Source organism: Marmota marmota, unplaced genomic scaffold (assembly GCF_001458135.2).
Source record: "Marmota marmota marmota unplaced genomic scaffold, marMar, whole genome shotgun sequence".
Lineage (NCBI taxonomy): Eukaryota > Metazoa > Chordata > Mammalia > Rodentia > Sciuridae > Marmota > Marmota marmota.
In genome coordinates this window covers 2945084-2958525 of record NW_025999863.1, presented here as the reverse complement: position 1 = coordinate 2958525, position 13442 = coordinate 2945084, and the positions used below count along the sequence as shown (strand labels likewise).

General features: G+C 58.6%; 1 long non-coding RNA gene across 1 annotated transcript in view; it reads right to left on the bottom strand.

Annotated features, from left to right (window-relative positions):
- Positions 1 to 6064: 6064 nt before the first annotated feature.
- LOC125619420 overlaps positions 6065 to 13442 on the bottom strand; it is a 17943-nt gene continuing 10565 nt past the window's right edge. Inside the window, exon 6 of the long non-coding RNA XR_007350963.1 lies at positions 6065 to 10141. This is a non-coding gene — a long non-coding RNA (uncharacterized LOC125619420). The remainder of the gene's footprint in view (positions 10142 to 13442) is intronic.

Genomic DNA, 13442 nt, shown 5'->3' with positions numbered 1-13442 from the left:
CCGCGCCACGGACGGAGCTTTCTTACCGCAATTACGGTAATTAGCTCGCCGCGGCTCGCGGGCCGCGGGGGAGGAGCAGGCAGGAGGCGGACTTTGGCCCAGGCTGACCTGCTTCCCCGCGGATCCCCGGATTGGCCGGTGCTGGGCACGTGACGCGCGCCGCGGACTTGTTGCTGGGCATCCCAGCGTTGCCAGGGCAACGCCTGCCGCGCGCGCTCTGCTGCAGAGTGCAAGGGAGAAGTGGCTGCGCGAGGGTCTCGAGAGCGCGGGAGGCGAGAAGGGGGGACCGCGAGGGCCAGGCGAGGCAGCCGCCCTCCCTGCCCTGGCCCCGCAGTCCCGCAGCCCCCACCGCCCGCGGCCGTGACACGACACCCGCGTGGGTGGACACAGCAAGCTCGGGGGCAGGAACAGGGACAGGGGACACGCAGGGTGTGACAACATTCACAGACACGCACAGACAGACGGGATGCGCAGAGCTAACCAAGGACAGACAGACAGACTGACAGATCTCAGGTTCACAAACAGCTGCTGGACACCCCCCAACCCCTGCAGGCTCAGGGCCTGCAGTCAGAGGGGAGGCCCCAGATAAGTCTCTGTCCCCAAAGCCTTCCTCCTAGTCACCACAGCCCCTGTCCCCGACCACACCTTTGGTGCAGAGCCCAGCCCGAGCGAGGCACCTTATCTGGGTTTCATCGTCCCCACACCCCAGGGAGGCAGACCCTGATATTTTTCCTATTTTACAAATGAGAAAACCCAGGGCCAGCGCGGGCAGCCAGCACCCAGGGAGGAGGTAGGGACTCACTCTGCAGGCGTCTACTAAGGCCACTTACCTGCCACTCTGAAAGGTCTCTTGTAATCAGAACAGTGTTTCAGCATCTCTTGCTGGGTCACAAGTCACTGGGGACGAACGGGGTAGCTCACAGCAACAGCGCACCCCATCTCAGCTCCCGTGAGGACTCTGGCTGGGCTGTGCTGCCTCAGGGCCTTCACTTCTGTCACCTTGTGGTCACTCAGGGTTGGGGCTCATTTGATGGCCGGATTGGGGAAAGGCTGGCTTCCGATCCCGCATGGCCGTGGACAGGGCTGGTGTCCCGGGGGCTGCTTCTGGGCCTAGTGAGTCTCTTCCATGGGGGGATTTCGTCACAGCAGCCTGCGCCCCCAGACAGCGCTGGCTGGGAGGAGGAGCCACACTGGGCCTAGCCCTCGTGATAGGAGACGTGTAACGTGAAGTTCAACACGTTAAGCTCGATGGCTTTCGGCTCATTCGCAACACCGTGCAGCCATCACCACCACCGGCTTCCAGAACTTTCCCTCATCTTTCCAAGCAAAACTCTATACTCATGAAGCCAGACTCCCCCACCCCCAGCTGCTGGTGACTTCGAATGAACGTCCATGTCCATGAATGTGCTGTTGTAGGCACCTCACGCAGGTGGCGTCTGGCGACGGCTGTGGTTTTGTGTCTGGATTCCTTCTCTTGGCATGACCTCCTCCTGCTCCGTCCACGGTGGAGCTCCGTCTGGGAGTGCCCTCCCTTTTAAGGGTGGGTAACGTTCGCCTGGTGGGTGCAGCGCATCCGACCTACCCCCCCCGTGGGTGGTGCGGTGCTGTCCTGCTTTTGGCTGAGGTGACTGCCGGAGTGGACGCGATGTGGACGTTCTCCTGGGAGCGCCTCACGTTAGCGCCACCCTGTTCCTGCAGATGTCCCTCCAGGGTGGGGCGAGCCTCCGAGGAGGGAGCTGGGTCCTGGGAGGAGGGCCGGGAGGATGAAGGAGTGAGATGTCACTGAGACCTGCAGGAAGAGAAGCGGCAGAAGGTCGCAGAGGGCAACAGGAGAAAGGCGCAGGCACAGCCCGGTGACACACCTGTCCTCCCTGCGACTCTGGAGGCTGAGGCAGGGGGACGGCCAGTTCAGGCCAGCCTGGGCAGCAAAACAGGAACCTGTCTCAGAATGAAAACCAGAGAGCACCGAGGAGGAGAGCGCCGTGGTGGGGCACTTCCCAGCAAGCCCGAGGCCTGTCCCTTCGCCAGCCCCAAACCCCAGAGACGGACGGTGCCGTGTACGTGGGGACAGAGTGCCTGTGTGGCTGTGTGGCAGGGGGCAGCCCCCAGAGACACAGAGGGGCGGTCAGGCGTTGTGTGGCCATCCCTGCACCTCCCTTAGTCCCAGGTTGTGGGGGTCAGACTGGCCCTGCTGCTGCCCAGGACCAGGCTTCCGTGGGGTCCTCTGTGGACATGCGCTGCCGTCCCAGCTCTGCCTCACGCACAGGGTCCCGTGGGTGGTTCTGGAGTGATCGCTTTGGAGATCCAGGTGGTGTCGGTGGGTTCCTGGGGCTCCATCTCGCAGATCTGAGAAGGTCCCCGCTGAGCCCGAGCCTCCCCCCACCCCGTCCAGGAGCCACCCCTCTGCTCGCTGCTGTCTGAGTGCAGCGCGACTGGGGGGGGGTGGGGCTCAAAGAAAGGAAGTGTCTTCCTGGTCCTGTCACTTGGCGTGTGCTCCACAGTCAACCCCATGCGGCATGTGACAGGATCCCTTCCATATTTTGTGTGTGTGTGTGTGTGTGTGTCTGTGTCACATTTTGTTTACTCATCTATCTATGGTGGGCATCTGGGTTATTGTCTGTCTGTCTATCTTCTGGTTTGGGCCCTGGAGATTGAACCCAGGGATGCTTTACCTCTATCCCCTAGACACTTATTCTACTTTTTTTAAATTTTGATTTGGGGTATCCTTGCTAAGTGGCCAGGCTGGCCCTGAGCCTGGCCCTTCTGCCCCGGGCTCCCGGTTGCCGGGACCTGGCTGTACAGTCCCTCTTTCAGCTCTTTGGGGACCTTCCCAGGGCAGGGTGTATTCACCTCCACCGCAGCACACTGGGTCCTCATTGTCACCCTGAGCCTCTCTCCAGCCGTGTTTGGATGGGGGCCTTCTGATGGTGGGGGGCTGCCCTTTGTCCCAGGACCCCATCAGGTGACTCGGAAAGTTTGAAGGTCAAGGAGCCATTGAAGTCAGGAGCTCTTAGTGGGCCAGGGAATGGGAGTCACCAGGTCACACCACAAGTGTGAGGGGTGGCCGAATCCCTCAGGAGTGACCACAGGAAGGCCACAGGAGAAGGGAAGGGTGTCCAGAGCCTCCTGGGTTCTGTCCAGGTCTTAAAATGTCACACAGTGGCAACACAGGGCACCCTGGCTGAGCCTTAGAGGTGACGTACAGTTGTCCCTTGGGGTCTGGGGAGAATGGGTTCCAGGACCCCCAAGGATACCAAAATCCAATGATGCTCAAGTCCCTTATAAAATGACGCAGAATTTTCACAGAACCTGCCCACGCGCCCTGAGGCCCGTGAGTCATCTCTAGATGTCTTTCCTACCTGACGCAGCTCACAGGCTGCATCCACCGCTGGCGCACCACGTGGCTCGGGAACAATGACCAGGAAGGGCCCGTGGTGTTCTTGTAGATGCAGTGCCTTCCCCAAGCACCTCGGCCCCCAGCTGACGGAACTGGCAGATGCAGGGCTCGGGGACACGGAGGGTCAACCACATCGTCTATCTTATTAAACGTGTTCAGCGGGAGATGATTATAAATTCACATGGAGTTGTAAGAAGTAATGCAGAGACATTCCCTGCACTGTGCGGGTTCCTGCGGTAACAGGGTCCCCTAGGGCCCTGACACCGACACAGACCCCCCCCCCATGCCTCCTCTGTCCTTTATAACCACCTTGCTTCCCTCCCACCCCTCCTCCTGGCCCCTGGAGACCAATCCATTCTCCACGTCTGCAATTCTGTCGTTTCAAGAATGTTCCCCGGAGCTGGCTGCAGTGGCCACGCCTGTGATCCCAGCAGCTCAGGAGGCTGAGGCAGGAGGATCACAAGCTCAAGGCCAGCTTCAGCAATTTAGTGAGGCCCTGAGCAGCTTAGCAAGACCCTGGCTCCAAGTGCAAAATAAAAAAGGCTGGGGATGTGGCTCAGTGGGTCCCATCCCTGGCCCCAAAATAAAAGTGTCAGAGAGAAGGAAGCTGTGGTGTGTGACCGTTTGGGAGGTCTTCTCCCTCGCGGCACGCTACACGGTTCTCTGGGGATTCAGTCAGGTTTTGCCAAGCGACGGGGAGGGGACTGATTCCTCTCACTGGGGAGTCGTTCAGGAACTGGCCTTTAAGTCCTTATTTTGAAGAGAATCCAGAGTCTTGAGCACCGTAGCCTGACCCTGGGCCCTCGCCCTGCGTGTCCACCTGGCCACCCCTTACGCCTTGCAATGGTCAGTGAGCCCCAAGGGGACTCGGCACCTTCCGCAGATTCCACGTTGCCCGATGCTCTTCTCCAACACACTGGGCGTATGCCAGCCTCCTATCTGGCTCTGGGGTCCCCCAGGGTCCCATGTTGCCTGAGGCTTTCCATCTGAACCGCCCCCCACCTTTGTCGTCCAGGACATCAGAAGGAAAAATATATATATTTTTTTAGTTTTAAACTGTGAGACGGGGCCTGCCCAGGTGGCCGGGCTGGCCTCTACCTCGCAGCCTCTTGCATGTGGGGGTCGTGGCCACCAAACCTGTGGGGCGTGGGGTTTTGCACACGTTTTGGGGTGGACTTTGGTTGGTTTCTTCGGCCATCTCTCATTCAGTCCCTTACTGAGGTGACGTTCCTGGAGGCTACTCTACACCAGGCGCGGGTGTCACAGCAGCCGATGGGACAGGAGAAGACCCTGCCCGTCTGCCCCGTGGCCTGAGAACAAATGGAGTTTTAGAGATGCCACATGGTTTCTGTCCCAGCTCAACCTTGCCCTCGCTGTGACCTTGCCTGGGACACTCTCCCTCTCTGGGCCTCCGTTTCCTCATCTGGAAAAAGTGGCCAATAATCAGGCCTATTTTCCCCCCCAGTGCTGAGGTCAGACGCAGGGCCCGGTGCGTGCTGGACAAGCACTCAGCTGCTGGACTTCACCCCAGCCTCAGTGACATAAGAATTTGGTGGGACATCATTGGGTGGTCCTAGAAATGCTGACAACAGGTGAAGTTAAAGTCTCAGGAGAATCGTTATCCCTGAACCCAGCCCAGAATCTCTCAGTCTCGGCCCCGATGACATTGAGGCCAGATGGTTGTGGTTGTGAGGCCCGTCCTGGGGCTGAGCAGCATCCCTGCCCCCACCCACCCCATGCCAGAGTCTTGACAGCCACACATGTCCCCAGACATGACCCCGTGTCCCCTGGGGCAGAATCACTGGCTGAGGACCACTGATCTATGGCACGTCACCTTAAAGGGTGACAATGTGGCAGCAATTTGCAGGCACATGAAACAGTCCAAACCTCTAACTGAGCTGAGCGGCCAGTGTGTCCCGGGTGCAGTCTCAGCCTCTCTGAGCTCAGGCTCTCTAGTCCCTCAGGACTGTGGCTGGGTGGGGTCAGCCTCTGCTGGACCTGCAGAAGTGGCTCCTCCAGGTGCCTTTGTGAGGACAGCTCAGGTTTCAGGTCCCCCCAGCAGCTGCGAGGCCCAGGCAGGTGAGGAGCCCAGAAGGGGTCCTCGCTGGTGAGGAAGAGCCCGGTGATCCCTGTGACCCTCTGTCCCTTGCAGTTCCCAGGTCACCTCGGAGGCTCCGTCCAGGGCCTGTGAAGCAGGAAGACTCTGATGGGTCTGCACCAGAATAGCCACAGTTGTGCCCCCAGGCGACAGCTGGCCATGTCCAGAGACGGGGCTTGCAGGTGGACTTTTGGCTTAGGTTTCTCTGATTTTCTTCCTGATTCATTTTTGTCCACTCAATAAGCACTTATTGAGCGCCTGCTACATGCGGGGAGCAGACAGGACAGGCGAGGGCTTCTGCCCTGGCCTTCTAGTTCTGTCAGACCACGAGGAGGGCAGGACCTGGAGGGTGTGTTCTCCCTGACTCTCCCAGAACCTTGGTCTCATTCTTTTCTTTCTTTTTTTTTTTTTTAAAGGTTTATTTCTGCCATCAGAGAACAGGATGATGACAGTGTGATTTAACAACCCTAATTGGCTTCATTTTTAATTTTAAAATCAGGGAACACTTTCCATAAAACAGAACCAGTTTCCTATGAGCCAAGCGCTCATCAAAAATAATTTGAGGAGTTAACATCAGATTATTTATTTTTCTTACACAAAATAAGGGCCAGGGAACCTCACTATTTCGCCAGTTGAGAATGGCTGTTCTCCCCCCAATCCACATTTCTGGAAGGGGAGGAAGTGACACTCAGGGGAAGGCCGGGAAGTGAGACCACCGTCACATTCAAGTTCAGGGTGTGACAGCTCAGTCTGCCCCCAACAGGCCTCATACTCGGCTCCCCTTCATGGGCCACGTCCCTTCTGAGAGTCACGCCCCGCCCTTCATAGGCACAAGGACCAAGAAGTTCCAGGGACACATCCGTGCTTAGGCCCCCGGATCCCGAAGTTCCAAAGGTGCACATCCATGTTTAGGCCTTAGCATCCGGAAGTGCCTCAGGTGCACGTCCACGTTGAGACTCTAGGATTTGGAAGTTCCTCAGGCGTCCATGTTTAGGCCCCCGGATCCAGAAGTTCCTCAGGCGCACATCCATGTTTAGGCTCCAGGATCCAGAAGTGCCTCAGGCATCCATGTTTGGCCCTCGGATCCCCCTTGGTCTCATTCTTAAATCTAGAGAAAGAAACTGCTGGGCACGTGCTGCCGCTCCTCAGGAGGCCGAGGCAGGTGGGGCAGCCCAAGGCCAGCCTGGGCCGCGCAGCGAGACCGTCTCAAAGTAATCAAAAGGGCTGGGGGTGGCGCTCGGGGCAGAGCGCCCGTTCAGTCCCCAGTGTCACAGAAACAAAGCCCCTGCACCATGTCCCTGAGTTTGTGTCTGGAAACTCTCTCCTCCGTCCTCTCCAGGTCAGGTGAGGGGACACGGGCCTGCGGTGGAGCTTCTAGACTGTCCAGGTCAGGGCTGAGGCACTGTCACAGCTTCTGGGCTGAAGCTTTGGTGGGTCCACGCGCCTTTGCTTAAGGCCAGTGGCTGGGCGGCCTCTGCTCCTCTGGAAGGACCTCTGAACTCCTGCCCGTGCTGTGGTGGCCTGTGCCATGGTCCCCGCTTCTTGGGACGGTCCCATGAGCCCAGGGGGATTTGGGCTGGGAATGAGGAGGTGCTGGAAGGACCTGGTTCTGGCCTGTGAAGCTGGATGGACAGTGGCCAGGCTGAACGAGGGCAGGGCCATAGGCGGGTGGTGGGTTTGGGTCTGGGTGCACCAAGGACCTGCTGGGGTGGGGTGGGGATCCTGAGCACGCGGGGCAGGGAGTGGACAAGAGGCCAGGCTGGGGACTTGTGGTACCCAAGATTCTGCAGAGGGACAGGCAGGGCTGGGGACAAGGTGGCCTCATGGCCCACCTGCCTGCTCTGGGGCCTGGGGGTCCTGTTCTGGGCTCCCCTCCCCCACCTGCACCCCCTCCCTAGGGCCAGCCTGAGGACGGGGTCTGGGGAGGGGTCCGTGAGGGTTTCGGCGGCAGCCCAGGAATGTCCCCTTCTAGGGCACTGCACGTGTCCAGGGCCATTCAATCCAAAGCCAGAAAATGTGCACGGAGGCCGCAAGCGTTTCTTCAGAGGGAGAAAAAGAAACCGGCAAATATAGACGACATCCTTCCCGAAACCATGGCGACCAGTGTCTGGGGGCGGGGGCGCGATGACACCGAGAGCGCTCCTCTGAGGGTTTTTCCAGCATGTGTGACAGTGCGTGTGCGGGTGTGCGTGTGTGTGTGGTGTGTGTGTGCGGGTGTGCATGTGTGTGTGCGTGCATGCGTGTTGTGTGCATGTGTGTGCATGTTGTGTGTGCATGTGTGCGTGCTATGCGTGTGTGTACGTGTGTGCGTGCACATGTGTGTGCGTGTGTGTGCGTGTGCACTGCTCTCTAGTAGTGGAAGTGGGTGGGAGGAGGAGAACTGCGTGGGCAGGAGCCAGGGACCAGGCTTCTGAGGTGCGAGTGTGCAGGTCTCAGCCGTGTGACTGTGGGACTGAGTGTGCAGGTGCACGGAGAGGAGGTTCTCCAACCTGCTTGTGCACGTGTGCTCCTGGGGGTCATGCGTGTCTGCGTGTTGGTGTAGGTGCTTCAATCTGTGCACGTGCGTGTGACTGTGTGTGTCAGGCATGGTGTGTGTGTGTGCGTGGGCACTTTCATGTAGACGTTCAGAGCTTCACGCAGTGTGTACTCGCACGCCCGTGTGACCAGCCGCGGGCAGGTGGCCGTGTGGGCATTTGGGTGGCATCGACTCTGCTGACACTTGTAGGTAGCCGTGTGGGTGACTCTGTTGTGTGTGGGTGCGCGTGTGTGTGCCGCTGGAATCCCTGCAGAAGCGAGTGCACACGCTCACGGGTGTGTGCGGAGACCTCCAAAGCCACTTGTCACTGGCGGAGAGTGGTGGCCTGCACATGTGATCCCAGCCCTGTGGGCGGAGGCCGCGCGCCCAGGTCAGCCTGGGCAGCACAGCTGAGGAACACCGGAGAAAAGGGACCCGGAGCGAGGACCTTGGGCCTGGGTGACCACGGCAGCAGCCAATGTCCTGCTTCAGGAATGTGTTGGAATAATGCAAGGTGCTCAGGGACGGGGACAGCGGGTGCCTGTGGCTGGCTGTGCTGCCCATCATTGTTTTTAAAATAAAGACTATTTTTTTTTTTTTTTAATCTGGGGATGAGAAAAAGAAAACAAATTTTTCACATTTTTGGTGTCTCCTCAAAACAAGCTGAAGAAAACGGAGACGCTCACCCCCCGAGTGCCCGCGAGTGTCTAGCTGAGACCCTGGGCCGGTGCCCGTCAGGTGGAGGTGGCCGTCCAGCCTGCGTTGGGCGGGGGTGCGAGGCTCAGCCTGGCAGGTGCAGTGGGCATTGTCACGCCTGTGGCCGCCTGGTGACCCGGGAGGGGTGGCGGCCTGCGGAGCTGGGGGCTCCGCTGCTGGAGGGGGACATTTAATTAAAGGTCCCTGAAGACAGAGCAGCAAATCCCTGGCTGGGCGGGGGAGGGGCCGGGCAGAGCAACCGATCCCAGGTGTCTGGCCAGGTGACACCTGCCACCTGGGGTCCTCCCCAAACCCAGGGACCAGGGTCCCAGGGGACAAGTGGGGGGGAGGCCCACAGAGATGGAGAGAGGGAAGCAGGACCCAAGACAGACTGACAGACGGAGAGACAGAGGTGCAGACGCAATAGGAGAAGACGCCAGGTACGGGGACCCGCGGGTGCTGGGACAGATGCAGGCACCCGGGGCACCGAGGGTCACGTTGCAGAGACAGGGAGAGACCCAGGGAGAGGGCTGGACCCTCAGGCGGAGACCCCAGACCGCAGTGAGCACCCACCCCCGGAGGCAGGAGCCTCAAGAAACAGCCAGAGATTGGGGGGGACAAGCAGGGGACAGAGGAGGGTCAGGTGCCAGGCAGTGGGGGAGGGTCTGGGAGCTGGAGCCAGATGCTCAGAACACCCATCCCAACAAGGGACCCTCAATGTCCCAGGTGCAAGGGACAGTGGCTGTACTGACAAGCCGAGAGGTCCCCAAAGAGATGTCTGGATGTGGGACATCACAGGAATTCAGAGGCCAGCCTGGGAGGCCCTTTCTGGCCTCCTGGCCTCACCCCCTGCTCCCTCCTTCTCCCTCTTTCAGTCCAGACCACCTTTGTGGACTCCCGGGTCCCTCCCCACCACTTAGTGTTGCAGCAGTTTGGAAGCTGACTGTCCCCTGAAGGCCCCCAGAGGGACAGTCACCCCTGTTGTCCCAGGTGCAGACAATAACTGGAAGTTATGGCGTGGCATATTGGATCAGATGATGTGACATCTCTGATTGTGTCTGAGATCTCAGAAAGCAAGGGTGTATCAGTTAGGGAAACGCTGCAGAAACAAACAGCCTCAAAATCTCTCAGTCGCTCACACTCCCAGATATTTATTTTTGGTGCTGAGGATACAACAGAGGGCCCTATGCATCCTGAGGAGGTGCTCTGCTACTGAGCTACATTAGTATGAGATAGGGCCTCACTAAGTCACCCAGGCTGGCCTTGAACTTAAGATCCTCCTACCTCGGCCTCCCAAGCAGCTAGGGTGACAGGCAAGGGCCACCACACCTGGCTCCCACGTGTACCTCTTGCTGTTCTGCCTCTCTGTGGTGGATGCCCCCAGGGGCTGGGTTGCTGTCTTCACCTGCACCACCGATGTTGCCAGCTGCTGTAGCTGAAGGAAGGACAGAACAGGACAAGTGGCCTCCCGAGTCTCCACCCAGAAGGGCCACTGTCACGTCGCCTCACTTTGGATGGGTCAACGCCAGCCTCATGGCTCTCATCCGACTTGGCAGGGGACGAGGACATGCAGTTCTGCTGGGGGGAGACCTTGGCTTCTTTGAGGGCAGCACAACGGCTACCCGGAAGTCCTCAGGCCGCAGCTGATGTCCGCACTGGAGCGCAAGCTTGATCCTCCCCCAAACGCATGCGGAAATGCAGTCCCCACTGGGAGGTCTCAGGAGGGCCCAAACTTAATGCAACTGTGGTGTTTGGAAGTGGGACGGAAGGACGGAGGCCCTTACGTCCAGTGAGGCCACAGGGGTGAGGCCTGACCCAGTGGCACCTGGTCTCCTAAGGGGAGGAAGAGAGGCTGGCATGTGGCTCAGTGGTAGAGCACTAGTCAGCAGGGCCGGGGATTCTATCCCCAGCCTCAGGGAAAGAAGGAGGAGAAGAGCCCAGAGAGGGGATGTCCATCTCAAGGTGCGGCACCCAGTGCCAGCAAGAAGGCCCTCGTCAGACATGGCCACTGGAGCTCAACCTTCCAAGCCTTTGGAACTGTGAATGAAACAAACCTTTATTCTTTGTAACTTAGTCAATCTGTGGCATTCAATTACAGCAACAGAAAATGAACTAAGAGCTGGGTGCTGAGGCATACACCTATAATCCCAGCAGCTTGGGAGGCTGAGGCAGGAGGATGGCAAGTTCAAAGCCAGCCTCAGCAACTTAGCAAGGAGGCCCTAAGCAACTTAGCAAGACCCTGTCTCAAAATAAAAAAAAAATAAATAAAATAAAATAAAAAAGGCTGGGGATGTGGTTCAGTGGCTAAACATCGCTGGGTTTAATTCCTGGTACCAAAAAAAAAAAAAAAAGAACTAAGACACTAGCCAAAGTCAATTATCCCTGATGCTAGCAGAAATAAACTCCACTCCAAGCTTGGACATGAATTAACCCATGTCCTCATGACCACTCCATCCAAGTGATGAAAAAACTGAGCACAGAGAGGTTTAGTATATTTTCCAAGGACCCACAGCAGCATAAGGGGGATTGAACAAAGACAGTGTGTTTTCAAAGCTGGTGCATCTCAACATGCATGACAACACTTTTGACCCAGAGCAGCTTCTGAGAAAGAGCCTGAGAAACTCCAGTAGCTGCTGGACTCCGTCAGCAGTCCCAAGGACTCTCAGAATGAACCCCGCTGAGCCGCTAGAGAGCCTTCAAGCCCCTGCAAAGTCCCAGGCAGCACAGGGGAGCCTCCCAGCGTCCCAGGGGTGGGGGGAGAAGGAGTCCTGTGCTTGTCTGAGATGCGAGAGGTAGTGGCGCAGAAGCCACAGCCAGGAGTGCTGTGACCGTGGGGCCGAGAGCCTGGTGGTTAGAGCAGGGGTTCTGGATCACACGGCCAGGCTGGAACTCGGGCTTCTGTCTCCTGGCTGTGTGCCTGAAGGCAAGTAACTTACCCTCTCTGTGCAGCCATTTTCTCGCCTGTACAGTGGGGACACTTATTTCTTGTGACCATGTGTTTTTGCACACCCATGACAGCAGGGCAGGTGTGATCATTAGCAGCACCGGGAGGTGACCAGGGATTATTTTCTTTCTCTCTTTTTTCCTTCCTTCTCTACTGGGGATTGAACCCGGGAACTGAGCCCCAGCCCAGCCCTTCTGTCTCCGTGGCAGGCCTCCGCTCAGCTGCCCAGCTCCTGCCTCCACCTCGGAAGTCCCTGGAGACACAGGCGTGGCCACTGCCCCTGGCTATTTTCTTTATTTCTCAGTGGGCCTGGCTGTCACTAAGGTGCTTCTTCTCCCTGGCCCCTTCCCCCAAGAGCAGACATGTGACACGGCCTGGCCAATCAGAGCGCGCCACCACCTGGCCACCCACCAGAGGTTGGTTCAGGGGCAGGGGGCTGGTCTGAGCCAATCACATGCTTCCCTGCACTGTTTGTCGCAGAGTCTCACCTCAGGTCTGTGGCCCCTTGCTGGGCAGGCTGCCCACCCCTCCCCCTGCTCCAAGCCTCACCCACCCCTGGGACCCTGTCCTGGGGGACATGCAGGTTTGTACCCAGACTCACAAACATGGCCACAGACATCTGAGGGCACACCCCGGGAGCTTCAAGCAGGACCACACACCTGCCACACGAGCTCAGCCCAGCACGTACTCCTGGGCACAGACACACTGTCCCCAGACAGCCACACATGGGGACAGACACACGTCCATATGCCCATGAATACACACATGGCCACAGACTTGTGGTTGCGTGTCCACTGCACCAGCGCCCCACCCCCCGGTCACTCAGCACACGTGAAGAGTCCAGCTGCAAACAGCCTAAGAGCGTCCCAGCCCCCTGGGCTGCTCACCGCGCCAGGGGCATGGCCAGGAAAGCGAGCCCAAGCCACAAGGGTTAGCCGTGGCCCGCATGGCCACGAGCACACGTGTGGCCTGCAGAGACAGCGGCGGTTCCCTGGCACCATGCGTGTGCACGTAGGTACACGTCCCACACCAGAAGGACACGGGCTCATCAGATCACACCCAGACTCAGACGCAGAGACCATGCGGCCACGGTCGGCCACTTCGGCCCACCCGGCCTCCACATGGCCACCTTCCCCAAGGAGGAGGGGGTCCGGCACAGTCAGGTGGGACAGGGTTTTCCCAGGAAAGCTGATCATTTTATGGGAAACCACTCAACATTTTTTTAAAAGGGGAAGAAAAAGAAAAGGAGTGTGGACCTCCCGCCCCAGGGCGGTGCCAACCGGCAGGGGCCGTCCTCACCGGGACTCTTGGTCGGAAGCTGGCGCCTGCTTGAGGGGGGGTGGAATTCTGAGCTGCTGATGTTTGATTCTGGCTCTCAGAGGTACAGTGACAGTAAGACTTATTTTTAAAAGTGAATGTCATAGGTCTATACTGGTCACTGTTTGCCACCCGTGAACTTCTGACTTTGACGGTCGGTACGTGAGCACAAGCTGTGTCCTGGCATGAAGCCCTCTGCACCGTTTAGCTGATGCCACTTGGCCAAGGGGTGAGCACGACTGTCCCACTGCACAGATGAGGAACCCGGGTGTCAGCAGCCCCAGAAGCAGGAGAGGCAGGGCCAGCGGCCAGCCCAGGGTTCCTGGCAAACACCTCCCTCCTCCAAGCTCTGCCTGCCTGACCTTCACCTGATGCTCTCAAGCTCCGGTGCTCGCGGGGTCCAGGGCCAGGGACTCAGGGCAGGGGACAGTCAGGGGTGGACAGTCAGGGAGGAAGGAGGAAGCACTCAGGCAGG